Source organism: Galleria mellonella, unplaced genomic scaffold (genome assembly GCF_026898425.1).
Source record: "Galleria mellonella isolate WM207_F2 unplaced genomic scaffold, CSIRO_AGI_GalMel_v1 utg1634, whole genome shotgun sequence".
NCBI classification, from domain to species: Eukaryota; Metazoa; Arthropoda; class Insecta; order Lepidoptera; family Pyralidae; genus Galleria; species Galleria mellonella.
Window position 1 is genome coordinate 76,939 of NW_026442007.1, and position 15,442 is coordinate 92,380.

Below are 15,442 nucleotides of genomic sequence, written 5' to 3' on the forward strand. Positions count from 1 at the left end.
GTTACATCTATAACCCTTTTCAAGCATTAAAGGGTTGTTCCAAGTTGATGGCTGGCCGTTATAATTCTTTATACTAACTAAGAAATATAATCCTTACTAATTTAATTACTAGCCTTTGCCCGCGACTTAGTCCGCTTAACCGATATGTTTTCTAATTGAAATAGATAGATAGATCATTTATATGCATTACTTACAGCACACAAATAACAATACATACATACACATAATACAGCCATACACAGTAAAAGAGATAAAAGAATGAAAAACAAAAAAAAAGCAACAAAAGGAAAAAAAAATGCAAATTGCAAAATAAATAAAACGACAATTTTCAGCAGTGAAAGTCTAGTCTAGTCTAGAACAGTCTAGCGATGCTCTAACTTACAATTACAGTGAGTTCAAGCATAACAGGTACCAAACATTATACATGAAAGAACACAAAAGAACTAAAATAACCGACATAACCCGAAATATAAGCAAGCTGAAGTAGCAATGGGCTGGTCACATAGCTCGAAGAACCGACAACCGATGGGGAAGAAAAGATCTTGAATGGCGACTGCGTACGGGTAAACGCAGTGTAGGACGACCCCCCACTAGATGGAGTGACAACCTCAAATGCTTTGCAGGGAGTCAGTGGATGCAGGTGGCTCAGCACCGTTCTTTATGGCAGTCTATGGGGGAGGCTTATAACCAGTGGACGGAAAATGACTGAAATGATGATGATGATGATGAAACCTACACCTAGACGGACGAATGGAGATTTTCCTCCCTTTGGAAGTCATTTAAAAGATTAATCTTAATACCAATTTTATCTTTAATTACCTAATCCCATTTCATCTCATTACTTGGACTAACTCTAACTGTAACTTATCAAAGTTAAAATTGTTATTTTATATTAGAATCCGCCATTGTATTCACCTAATTGATTTATTGTTAGTATCTTTGAGTTTCGCAGATAACGGTGGTCACAGAGAAAATGAAGGAAAGATTCTCTCTTCCCACTTTTATGGAAAAAATGTTAATAAAATTCTGCTGTGCTCGCGACTTTGTTTTCACAATGTTTTCTCTTGAGAATCAGATATTTTTTAATAGCAATAATAGGCTATTATAATACCTTCTTCTTATGGGTTGAGGACCTGTGTCCAATAGTGGGAAACTAAAGGGTTGTTAACGATAAAGTTTTGTTGTGTACAGTACGCGTATCAATCTACTTAAAAAAAAAAGGAAGTTCTAAATTCGGTTGTATGTTTTTTTATGTCTGTTACCTCACAACTCCGTCAATAGTGTTAAACGATTAAGAGATTTTTTTCACTGATAGGATGTACTTTCGGATTAATGCTGTAGAAATTTTATTAAAATTGATACAGTAATTTCGTTTTTATATACAAATAAATAGATTTGCCACAATTGAAAACGGTTTTCTTTTGTGAAACACAATCAGAATAATTTTTTTACTAACTTTTACTCTAACAGCTTCATTCTCATATATATATATATATATATATATATATATATATATATATATAACGCCTACTTACATGTTAAAATAAATTCATTAATTATCTATATTATACATTTAATATAACGATTTTAAAATCGTTACACTAAATGTATAATTTGACAGTTATAACATATAATATATAAACATTCAACAGTTATAATTGAAAAATGAAAAATAAACCAAAAGTATGAAAATATAATTTAAGCTTTAAGAGGTAATAGAAAGACTCTCTTGTATGTGGGAGGGGAGTATGTTCCATAATTGGTCAGCTCGATACGAGAAAAAATTTCCATATAATTTAAATTATAATTATAAATTTTATTTAAAGACATTTATTGTTTTTATATAACATTAACTTATTAAGCACGCTCTCGTCTCGAGTCCGAGAAGTCTATTATATCATTAACAATATCGAATAAATTTATTTCGACATTGATTTTCCAAACTTTCCAAGTTGAATTTGAGGAATGGTCTTCTGAAAGTTTTCACTTAAGCCAATTATTTGCGAAAGTATTTATGTAAGATATGACTGATGGACTGTCTCATGAATTTTATCAGATACAAGACTTTATAGATTTAGAAATTCCAAATATTTTAGCCTACTTTAGCCTTAATTCAAAATCAAATTAAAAAAAAAAAGATGGCTTATAGTATTTTGAGCACTTGTTAATAAGATGAAAGCCTAACTGCGGTTATCAACCCGTCTGCCAAGCGTGGCAACTACTAGCAAAATTGCCTTTTTGGGGAAGGTCCAGCAGAGGACAGTTAATGGTTGAAATTAAGTGGAAGCTAGCAATTCGGTGGTATTTTTTTATGTTTGTTACCTCATATCTCCATCAACTGATGGAGATGTTATAATACTATTTTAAAATTCTTTTTGGTATGTCAATAGTATGTCAGATAGATCCCATAGAAGTTTTATTAAAATTCGTTGAGTAATTAATTTTTAAATCAAAATAACAAATTTTACCTCATTTGAAGTAAAAGAAGGAGTTTTTCAATTTGGTTTTATTGTCTGAAAGTATGTGCTAAATGATTGATCGCATAGAGTAATTTAGTATTTAATTCAAAATAACTAACTAAGCCATAGCTGAAGTCGATTTTTCTGTGGGATACGTCAAATTATATGTATTTTCAATTCAATTAAAATAAAAAAAAAATTTGTTGATAATTTTTGCAATTGATAGGTATAAATCTATATTATTCCTACTTTATTTTCATCACGAAGGTTTGTTGTTTTAATTATGGAAATCTTATATTATTATAATGGCATTACAACGGTCTAGCTGTTATCCCCGCTGGCACGCTTGAGTTGACTTCGCCCTATAATTTAATTCGCAAATTCCATATTTACCACCGTCGCCCGTTCGTGGAATTGAGCCTTACTAATTAAATTTAAATAGTCGGCTCTATAAACTAATAAACTGAATAGGCAATTTATAATATACTAGCGACCCGCCCCGGCTTCGCACGGGTGGACATTTTTACAACATTTTAAAAAAGTTCAACATATAGTATCACGAAGTTTTTTGTAGTTATTAATATTTTCTTTAATATTGTAGAACATACTTTTGTTTTATCACCAATAGTTTCCGCAGCGCACGCGACGAAACATATTTTATAGCATTTTCTTTACACCTTGAGTTATGTTACTAAAGTTTTAATAAGGATCCCTAGTCTTTTCTAGCAATAAATATAGCCTATGTTACTCAGGGTGAACGTAGCTTACTAATGGTGAAGGAATTTTTGAAATTGGCAAAGTAGTTTTTGAGTTTGATCATTACAAACATACTCGTACATACAAACAAAAATACAAATCTTTCTTCTTTATAATATTAGCGTTAGCGCAGGTGGGATACCATACCATTTGCACCCATAAAAAAAACGGATCTGGACGAAATTTGGTACAAATATAGGTTATATCTTAACTTAGCTCATAGGGTATTTTATGTACAAATTCACGGGGGCGAAGTCGCGTGGCACAGCTAATATCGAATACATCTAAAGATTTAACGATTGCTGAGCCCGACAAAGTTATAACAAGTCGAGTACAACTTTCCCTCGAGTTCATAAGGAAAGTTCTCAGGAATTACAACGAATATAATATCAATCGATAATTGTTCCTCGCGTCCGTCGCTCGCGAACAAAGATTCGCTTCTTTTATATAAAGAAACGTGATAGAGAATCGTTGAAGTTTTCCTTTTGTATTTCTTTATATATTGTGGCTTCGACCTCGGGTGTAATCAGGCCACAGTCTAAAAACTATCTCCTTACAGTCGTCCAACGGACGCGTTTGTGTTAAGGTTTCTATATCTTATAAGTTGTCAGTATTTATTTGTATTATATTATGTATATATGCGTGCATATGCTTGCGTGTGTACGTGCGTAGACACGTGTTATCCAATACAAACCGTATTGGATAAAATCAAAATTTACTCAACAGATTTTTAAATTCTTTCCTACCTATATAAAGCTACATTATTAGCGAGTAAAATAGGCTATATATTATTTACAAAAAAAAAAAATAATACTACTACGAAAATTTATGTAATCCGAAGTATTAAAACTTTGTCTTCGACCTCGAGTGTAATCAGGCCACAGTCTAGAAATTATAATATGTTATCAGTCTTCCAACGGACGTTCTGCAACCTTTCATATTAGCCATCAATTCCCGCAGTCGGAAGTTTTCGTTCACGCACGTTTTAATATTGGTAAATCATCAAGTGTTGTCAGTCACACATAATAATAATAATAATAAATTTATTGCCATTCATTACAAATATGGTACAGAAATTATAATGTACATATAATTTATCAATAAATAATATATTAATAAATAAATAAATACATTGAGCAGTATCTGTATGCTTGGCAATAAGTACAAACTCAGCTCTTCCTGTATTGATGTTCGTTCAGCGATGATTTTAAGTTTGCACCTACACGGGGCACCGTTTAATTATCAAATATAATATTTATATATACGATATATATGTAGATGTTACACAAAAAAAGAAAAAAAATCAATAAACAAAAAACACAAAACATTTTTTTTTATACAACATAGAATGGCAAACAAACTGACGGCCCACCTGATGGAAAGTGGTAACGGCCGCCTATAGACATAAGCAGTACAATGGACATAACAGAGTATACTGTTTCGCCCATGATACCCCCCATGCGTTGCCATTCCTGAGGACTTAGATGTTATTCCTCCGTACCCAGTAAATTCACGCCATATCCTACCCTTCAAACCGAAACACAGTCATGCAAACACAACTACTTCACGGTTAAAACACGAATGGGACAGAGGTACCCAAGGTACCCATATACTGATGGTAGCGGAATTAAACAAAATAATTCTAATCAACTAACCAGTGAGGGAGATGTTTCTTTCGTATGTTGAAAGGTTGTTCTTCAAGAAGGTAGACGGAGCTTAAACCTTGTACTAACACAAAATTTTAATGCAATCTGTTTTCTGTTTTAATAAATTTCGTTCTGAAATTAAATCTAAACATTGCCATCGTAGCGATAAGACAGATTTCTGTGTATGTTGATGTCACAGAATTTTATTTTAGAAAAAAGAAAGTATGTAGAATCTTAGATAGATAGATAGATACTCTTTACTGTTTCCTCCAAAAGATTACAATAGTAAATTTATTATAGATACAAACAATTACAAGATATAATCACAATGAGTGAACAATGGGTGACCTTATCGCTGAAAACGATCTCTTCCAGGCAATCTTTGGATGGAGAGGTATAATTATAAACAGTTTGAAATTAAATTAATTAATTAATTTAAAAGATCGATTTTATAATTAGTCTAGTTTTAGATTATATAAGCAGAGTGTATCCATACAAATGTTTCGAGAAAAGCGGGTCGGCATTTTCATACAATTTCGCCACAATTTGGCATGAAATATTTAAAATACATTGAATATATACATTGAATGAATGAATGAATAGTTTATTTTCTCTTCATAAAAGGTAGTATAAAGTGACAACTTAAGGTACAATTTGATATGATTTTGTGAGAAACTAGTGCTTGCGGTAGGTTTTGAAGAACCTGTGTTTCAAGTCACCACTGCCCCATCTCCATGGACTACACAAATACAAGGCAACCAATTAGTATTATATGTAATACACAGATAACAATAGTGAGATATAAAGTGCAAGAATAAACTTAACATTAAAATTTATTTCTAATAATTATTATTTATAAAGTTAATTACAAAATACAGACTGTGTGTGTGTGTGTGTGTGTGTGTGTGTGTGTGTGTGTGTGCGTGCGTGCGTGCGTGCGTGTGTGCGTGCGTGCGTGCGTGCGTGTGTGTGTGTGTGTGTGTGTGTTGCATGAACAATGTTAATTATGTCAAATACACTTAAAGTTTCTAAATTGTTTTTGAGAAAATTTTCTTTAACAATCTTTTAGTCTTATATAATTTATTTATAGCAATAAAATTACTAAGTATTATAAATTAATTACACCTTAATTCAAGCAAGAAAAGCGACTTGATACACCCACTTTATACTGTTAGCAAGTAATTATTGAATAATGAAATTAAAAATCTTAATATAAAATAAACAATAGACATTATTACTCTATTTATGTCTAGTTATGTACTCGTACACTCTCGCATCTCGTAGCCCGCTCCCGGACCCTCCGGAACTAATAAAACCCTGACACTAATTGGCGTTCACAACCCACCCACCGTTCACAGTGTAAACGCTAAAAATCCACATAAAACTCTTGCAGTATTACTTCTGCCATTTAAAAAAAAAGGTGCCCAGAAATTCGGGTAATTTATGTAAAGATTGTCCCTTAGACTTTTTACGTTTGGAATTTTTCACAACACAAAAGGCGCGGTAGTATTATTACGTGGGGCGTTTTAAAATTGAAAATTATTTGTAATTTACTTTTAACTGCGACGTCCTCTGTAACTCCAGGATATGTTCATGTTTATTGGCCTAGATTTAAAGTAGCCTATGTCCTTTTCCATCCCATAAAGTTTATACCAAATTTCATAGTGACTGGTTAAGATGTTAAAGCGCAAAGAGATAATAAATTAACAAATTAACTCACTATTATATACAAGAACTGCCGTGTGGTACCAGCATAGAATGAACCATCTATTCCTTTCTCTTGCCATAAATGGCGACTAAGGAAAGTTATTAGTTGAGGAATGGTCAGCAACGTCCCTTTTAAAACATCACCAAGGTCTAACTGCGGTTACAAACCCGCCAAATGATAAATGAATTTCCCGTGTAGTTCCGGCATAGAATAGGCCATCCCTTCCTTTCACGTGGGTGTCGTAAGAGGCGATTAGGGAGGGCGAGAGATGGGCGGTAGAGTCTCTGTTAAAATACCAGAGGGAGACTTTGTACAAAGTACAAAAGTGTGTCGTTTGCTTGGGTACTTCTGTCCCATTCGTGTTTCAACCGTATAGCAATTGTTTGCATGGCTGTATTTCGGTTTGAAGGGTGGGATATGGCGTAAATTTACAGGGTACAGAGGAACAACATCTGAGTCCTCAGGAATGGCAACGCATGTGGGGTATCATGGGCGTAACAGTATACTCTGTTATGTCCATGGTATTTTTCATGTCTATAGGCAACGGTTATCACTTTCCATCAGGTGGGCCGTCAGCTTGTTTGTCATTCTAAATTGTATAAAAAAAAAACTCCAAAGCTAAACTGCGGTTGCGAATCCGCCTGCCAAGCGTGGTAACTGCTGGCGAAACCCCTTTATGTGGAGGTTTATATTCAGCAGTGGACAGTTAAACGCTGATATGATGATGATGATTTGTAAATCAAAATAATTGGTTTTGCCAAAATGGAAGTTGGTTTTTTGTAAAACACATCTTACCTTCGTTAGTACACTCGCGCGACGCCGGAACAGGTAGCTAGCTACTATATATAACAATCCTTTGTGTTGTTATATAACCTTTAGATTTAAAAATAGACCGATGTTAAACCGAGTAAACTCGAACAGAACAAAGGATGTCAGTTAAAATGACATTTTAGTCTTTCATCTCTGATCTTGCCCCTGAGGGCATTTATTTTAAACGATCAATCAGTGTATTTGTTTGTGTTTAGGTGAATATACTCGTATATTATGTTATTATTTAAGTATTATATTTTTATTATTCATGTATTCTATTTTTATTATTTATGTATTCTATTTTTATTATTTATGTATTAAGCGAAATCTTTTGTAAAGGAGTTCTTTTTTATCGGTGATAATGGAATCACCCGCGCTATCGGTACACGCTGGCGGAGCACCAGTGAAGGATGATGGGTGAGGATGAAGCAGGTCAGTTGGCCCATCGTGACGAATTCAACAAGATTTGTTCACGATGGTTTCCAGGGGGAACCACGTGAGGTTTTTTTTTTACAACACAGGGGGCAAACGAGCATGCGGCTCACCCGATGGTAAGTGACTACCGGTCGACCTAATAGGGCATATTGCTAGCAATGGGGCTGTTAAAATCTATTGCTAACAAACCCTTTCCCCCTTTATAAAGGAGTTAGGTCAATGCATTGTAGATAGGAGCCATGATCGCCGTTCCAGTTCGTATCTGGCTCAAAGGATATCTCTGGCAATCTGAAGTGTGATAGGGACCTTTGGGTCGGCTACGGAACGTGAAAATTATTTTGACTGATTGCTAGTTTAAAATTATATTATTTTTAGATTTATTTTAAATTTAAAAATTGAGATTTTTAAATTAATTGTTTATATATATATATATATATATATATATATATATATATATATTTATATATATATATTTTTTTTTTTTTTTTTAATTTTAATGTTGTTCATATTGTACGTTTTTTATAGAGTAATAAATAATTTGTGTTTGTGTGTGTGATGACTTCTGATTCCTTCGAATATAGTTTCCCATTTGTATTTTTGAAATATAAATAAGAACTCTCCCACGCACAACCACTCTTTGGAATCAACTTCAGCAGCAGCATTTCCGAACCGATACGACAACATAACCTTCAAGAAAAGAGCATATTCCTTTTTAAAAGGCCGGCAGCACACCTGCAATGCCATAGGTGTTGTGGGTGACCATGAGCGGCGGTAGTCACTTACCATCAGGTGAGCCGCATGCTCGTTTACCCCCTGTGTTGTAAAAGAAAAAAGAAAGAAAAAAGAAACCATATTCGAAGATTTGATTTTTTGTATATTTTTTTTTTAATAATTAAATGTTTTATTTTCTCCTCACAAACGTTATCACTAAGCTTAAATGAAGTCAGGGCTGATCAGTAGTATTAAATACAATTAACTGAGAAATAACCAAGTTTTCATGTTGCAGCGGAGAAAACAAAATATTTAAGATTTCTACATAATACTCAAGCGAAGTTGAGGCGGATCAATCGTTATATATTAATAAGAAATTGAGTATGCTTTTATGGTAAATAAATAAGTATAAAAAGGCAAGGTAACTCAGGTGTTTGGAGTTTTTATATAATTGTTTTTATATCTCGTAAATTGTTTGATATCTGAAAGCGTGTTTAGTGCCCTCCTAAATTATTGACACTGATACAGAAGGAGGATTGTTTGTACTAGGGATTAGTAGCTCTATTGCTAGTAATATACCTTATCAGTTTGAACTTCACGCAGTCTTCTTAAGCTTAACAGCTTAATTCCAAGTGCCTTTCCATCCTCATCTAACATCCCTCACTGGTGCTCCGTCGGTGTATACCGTTAGCGCAGACGGAGTCACCATTTCATTATCATCCATTAAAAATGATAAACACTCACAAACATTATTTATTTCCACCCCCCCCCCCCCCTACAAAATATTATTAACCATTATTATCCTGAAAAGATGTTTGATGTAAATTGTCCATTTAACTATATAATATTTTAAATAGTAGTTATAATTTTCTCTGTTATTTCACAACTACTCCTCTATCTCTAAATAACTTCTGAAACACAGGTTTTACCTAGCTCGAATGTCAGTGACTTCATAATTTGATTACTATATAATTTATGTAATTATATTATAATAATTATTACTATATGTCATCTAGTTTTAACCAACGATAAAAACCGCGTAACTATGACATATTTATTGACCGAGTTAATGAGCCTATGTCCTTCTCCACTTCAAATAATAAATATACTTTATTTCAAAACGATTAGTTGAACCGTTATGGCTTCAAGAGTTAATAAACAAACTCCCTTTTTTATTACTATGTTAGTAAATATTTGGTACACAGTTTTCTCTGTTATTGCATAACTACTTTTCTATATATGAATAAAGAGGTTATCAACATCTAAAACACAGGTTTTACCTAGCTCGGATGTCAGTGACTTCATAATTTAATTATAATATAATGTATGCATTATATTATAATAATTATTACTTTTTGTCTTCTAGCTTTAACCCACGGTAAAAACCGCGAAACTATGACATATTGACTAAGTTAATAAATCTATGTCTTTCTTCACCTCAAGTAATAATCATGCCTAATTTTGAGGCGATTAGTTGAAGTCAAGAGTTAATAAACAAATTCACTTTTTCATTACAGTATTAGTAAGGATTTTGGCACACAGTTTTCTTTGTTATTAGATAACTACCTTCTCTAGCTCTGAAGAAAGAGACCATTGACTTCTGAAACACAGGTCTTACCTAGCTCGGATGACAATGACTTCATAATTTAATTGATTGTTAATTTGTGTCATTATATTATAATTATCGTTATTATATGTCTTCAAGTTTTTACCCACGACAATGACCGCGTGACTACAACATATTTATTGATCGACTTAATCAACCTATGCCCTTCTCTACCTTAAATAATAAATATATTTAATTTAGAAACGATTAGTTGAACAGTTATGGTCTCAACAGTTAATTTTTATTACAATATTAGTAAGGATTTGACAGTATTGTATTTGTATTATTTGTATGTAATGTGGTATACGCCGTGTGGTTCCGGCATAAAATAGACCAGAATGTCATTTAAAAAAGCACCTTGTTTCCTCAGTGTGAACTTTCTTGTAATTTTTGGTATCTATAATAAGTTTACTAACAGTTTATCTTCCTTTCTCGTGGGTGTCGTAAGAGGCGACTAAGCTAAGGCGATGAATGGGCAGCAGCGCGTCCCTCTTAAAACATTTTTAAAAGCCTAACTTGCGCCTGCCAAGTGTGGCAACTACTGGTAAAACCCCCCTTATGAGGAAGGCTTATGTTCAGCAGCGGACAGCTAACGGTTGAAATAATAAAAACAATAATGCAAAAACAAAAAAAAATCTGTAGTAAAAAAAAATAATAAAAAAACAATAATAATACATATATTATGTCGGTCAAACAAATAATTCTATTTTGCAACTAATATTCAAATAGGATTATAAACTCAAAATCGTAAAATAAAAAGTCGTTAAGATATGTAAGTTATTCAAATTTTATTCTAAAGAAACCACGAACAAAGGTAAGTAGATTGTTAATAAATCTAAAGTTTTCGTTATTAGCATGACAGTAAAAATGTTCAGGATTTATTTTTATATTTTATAGAAAAATATCATATCATAAATAAATGTACTTATGATTATAATGACAAATAATAAAAGAAAGAAAGTAAGAACAAATAAGGAAAGATAAGAATAAAGATCACTGATTAATACCACATTTAATTAATCAATTATTTTTATTTAAAAACCAAATTAAAACTAAATTGATTTCAATAAAATCTATCTCTATGAGATTAAGCTGAAATCTGAAAAAAAATATCCAAATTTAATCTAATATATAAAATTCTCGTGTCACGGTGTTTGTTACCAAACTCCTCCGACCCGGCTTTACTGATTTTTATGAAATTTTGTGTACATATTCGGTAGGTCTGAGAATCGGCCAACATCTATTTTTTATACCCCTCAATGATAAGGGTGACCCACCCCTAAAAATTTTATTTTTATTTTTTTGACAATTTTTTTAAATTTAAATAAATATGATAAGCATTGAAAAATACATACAACTTCAAATTTTTACCCTTTTACGATCAACTCCAGTATTTTAACCGAAATTTTTATATTTCGCAATAAGTGTTAAAACAACGTTTACGGGATCAGCTAGTAATTATATAATAACTGACGAAGATATGAGATAAAAAGCATAAAAAAACATGTATGAAATACCAAACATGAAATACCTCTTTTTTATAGTCAGTTGAAAAGAAGCAAGTTCTTATTTCATTAGATTTTTTGAAACTATCATTATGTCGGGATCGATATTCGAAAATAATCGTCTTTTTACATTCGATAGGAATTACTGTCGTGTTAATTTCATTTCAATTATGGGAGATTGAATCTGTGGTTTTTTCTTGTGAGATAAAAATGTTGCTTGTTTCCAAGCTATATGAGAACACACAATATTTACGACTAGCTCTCCGCTTTATCTATGTGCTAAGTTAGAATATAACCTACTAGTGTATTAAATTTCATTCAAATCCGTTCAGGAGTTTTTGCGTTAAAGATTAATAACGAATAATAAATAATTACCAGAGGGAGACTTTGTACGAAAGTCGATTGTTGTCCCATTCGTGTTTCTACCGTGAAGCAGTTGTGTTTGCATGGCTGTGTTTCGGTTTGAAGGGTGGGATATGGCGTGAAATCAGAGGAATAGCATCTGAATCAATATGCAACGTTAGTATATAACACTATTCTGTGTATTAAATTTCATTCAAATCACTTTCCAAGTAGCTTGTTTGCCATTTAAGTTGTATAAAAAAATAATAAACATCTATCCATCCATTGTTACAAACTTTCACATTTATTATATTAATATGTAGAATATAGAATATAATGAATACGTCTGTGTAAGAAGCGACTAAGAGGGCGAGGGATGGCACGCGTTGTCCCCTTCAAAATATCTCTAAAGCCTAACTGCGGTTGCCAATTTGGCTGCCAAGCGTGGCAATTACTTGAACCCCCCACCCCCCAAAAGGGAAGATTTATGTTCAACAGTGGACAATTAAATGCTGAAATGATGACAATGTGTGATGATGATACTTAAAAATCATTTGTCCTGACTGACTATCCACACAACTTATTTATGTTACAAACGTCGGCAATAGAGAAGCTGGTATGTAGGTACTGTTTACCTTTTTTAATCGCTTTAAGTCCCGATACTGTATTTAAATAACAAAAATACAGTTCAAAATGAACCTTTTATATATGTTTTTAATATATATGTATGTAACAATGATAGATGTATTTTTTTTATTAAAAAAAAATTGAAAAACAAATGAATTATAACAAAATATATAATAAATCAAGTTAATTCAAACGGCATTTTGACTTACAATTAATATAATTAATAAATAATAATATATAACAACAAAAACCGGAATATTTTATAAACATCTACTAAGTCTAATAAATAAAGATTGGATTTAACAAAAAAAGACTTCAATTGCGACAAAACCAATGATTTTGATTTATATATTATATTTATATATAAAACTAAACCAATGAACCGATTTTGATAAAATTTCTATGCAAATCACCTGTAAATATAGCCTTTAGATAATGAAGGAATTTTCCAACATTTAACAAACATAAAAAACACAACCGAATGATAATCTTCTTTTCAGAATCGGTTGAAAAGCAAAAATTTTGATAACAGATTTCTTTTATAACATATGTACCCGTTAAAAAAAGACTTCTGTGAACTTATACATAAAGGGGAACAGCATAAATGTAAATATACGTAACTGAAACGTTTCAATGAATTTGCTTAAAATAATACAAACAACATACAAACAAACACCATTATGCTACATTAAAACATCGAGTACTTTTGAACTAATACACAAGAACGAAGTAACGGAACAGTTAGCCACATCGTAAATATAAAAGTATTTATACCAATTACGTATATCATAAAAAAAGAATATTAACGCATCCAAAGAGCACTGTCAAGTTTAATTAACAAATTCAAAGCGGGTGTCTATGGAAGTGTCTCAATTGACAAGTGCATTGACCTCTACAAATAAAACTTTTTCACTTAACAAAATATTATACATATATATGTATATATATATATATATATATATATATATATATATTTAATTTATATCACTAAACATAATAGTTAACGAAGACAATTTAACAAAAACACGAAGGTAACACTAAACATATTATTTTGATTATCCCATTAGGCGTTATAGTCGTGAATATAAGGGAAATTACATAAAAATGAGAATGAACTAATATTTTTGGCTTAATCAGAATTTTCTTTAATTGTCGACTAAATATGTATTAAATATGAAAACTGTATATGTATTAAATATAATTCATTAATCACACAAGTCGCGTTAACTGATGCCAGTATATTTTGTTTGTTTCGTCATTTGTTTGTACATTTGACATAAAATTGATGAATTGCTCATAAATAATTTAACATAGTTTATCCAACAAATTTATAACGTTTTAACAAAATAAATGGGCATGCAATAAATTAATAATTAAAGTTGTAACAGATAAAATACGCACCAACAATCGATTTAGAAAAGTTCCGTTTGAAACACGCACAAAAATACAACCACTGCTAACGTTTTCCGTAAAAGTTAGGATTACAGACTTAAGGTTGTCTATCCTCCCGTAGGCACGTACACTGCGCACTACGCGTGCTGTCAACTGAGCCCTATTCCCGACAGAGGGGCGTGAAGTCCCAGACTAGTGGGGAGTGGACGCGACCAACTCATTAATAGAGCTTTATGAAATAGCCAAGGTGATGTTAATATGGGGTGAATACTAAGGGACGTGAGTTGATTTTTAATTTACAACTGCGGTCAAGATTTGGTCTATACTTAGTTGTGTTATAAGTCTTATGAATATGTGGTTATGTATTTAAATATAGAATTAAAATCAGAAGAACCTTTTTAATGGAGTGTTTTGGCAGTGAAACTACAAGTTTCCCGAAAAAATCTAAGTGGAATAATTCCAAAAAAATGTTGAGCCTTCCAAATTTTAGGTTTATTGAAATAAATTTTCATTCATTCATTCAAATCCACGCGGCGCATCCATCAGTGAAGTTAGTATCTCTCTCTTTTCATTTAAAAGTTTCCTCTTGTCGTTGCAGCTGATTTATGCATTTTCTTCCAAATTTTCTTGAAGTTAGAGTTTCTATAAAGGTTTAAAATTTCGATATTTTCTACTACATGTTAATCCGGTACCAATGTTGATGATTATTTTTGTAGTCGATAGGATTATTATTATACAAATTTTGTCATTAAGAAAGTCAGTTTTTCAGTCATTGAATTCATAATTTATAACTATTGAAACTACGTAATTTAAGATTTTGTTTCACAAAATTTAGACTTCAAATTTGGTAAAAACAGTTATTTTATTAAAAAAAAAAACTAAACTACTAAAGCAGATTTTGATAAAATGTATAAGGTGTTAATATAAAAGTATATCCTTTCAGATAAAAATATTTTGCAAATCGGTTTATTAATGACGGAGTTATAATATAACAAGCATACAAAAATACAGCTGAACTGAGCACCTTCTCCTTTTTCGAAGTCGGTTAAAAATATATTAACGTTAGAATAACTGTAATAACGTTAGAAACTGTATGAAATATATTAGATACCAATTTCCTATAATTTTAATCAAACATAAAAGCTTCATTACTATCGTACAAAGGGATATTTGGTGTTGTTTAATAACATTAGAGTAAGCAGGTGCCGCCAGTGGTGAGTCATCGCTTTATGATGGGGTAGGCTATGGAAACAAAGGACTTTTTCTATGAAATTTGATCCTTAACATGGAAGATTCATTGCTATGTTACATTCTGTTAATAAGGACAATTAGATTAGGTATTAATAGTAATGGATGGATGGATATTTGTTACTGTTTCACGCGAAAACTACTAAACGGATTTCAATGAAATTTGGTATATGGGTAGATTATATCCTAACTTAGTA

At 31.8% G+C, this 15,442-nt stretch overlaps 1 protein-coding gene across 1 annotated transcript in view; it reads right to left on the reverse strand.

Annotated features, from left to right (window-relative positions):
- Positions 1-14,171, reverse strand: part of LOC113510649 (connectin-like) — a 37,806-nt gene extending 23,635 nt beyond the window's left edge. Inside the window, exon 1 of the mRNA XM_052892648.1 lies at positions 14,007-14,171. The gene's annotated coding sequence lies outside the window, so the exon portion shown is untranslated. The remainder of the gene's footprint in view (positions 1-14,006) is intronic.
- Positions 14,172-15,442: the final 1,271 nt, after the last annotated feature.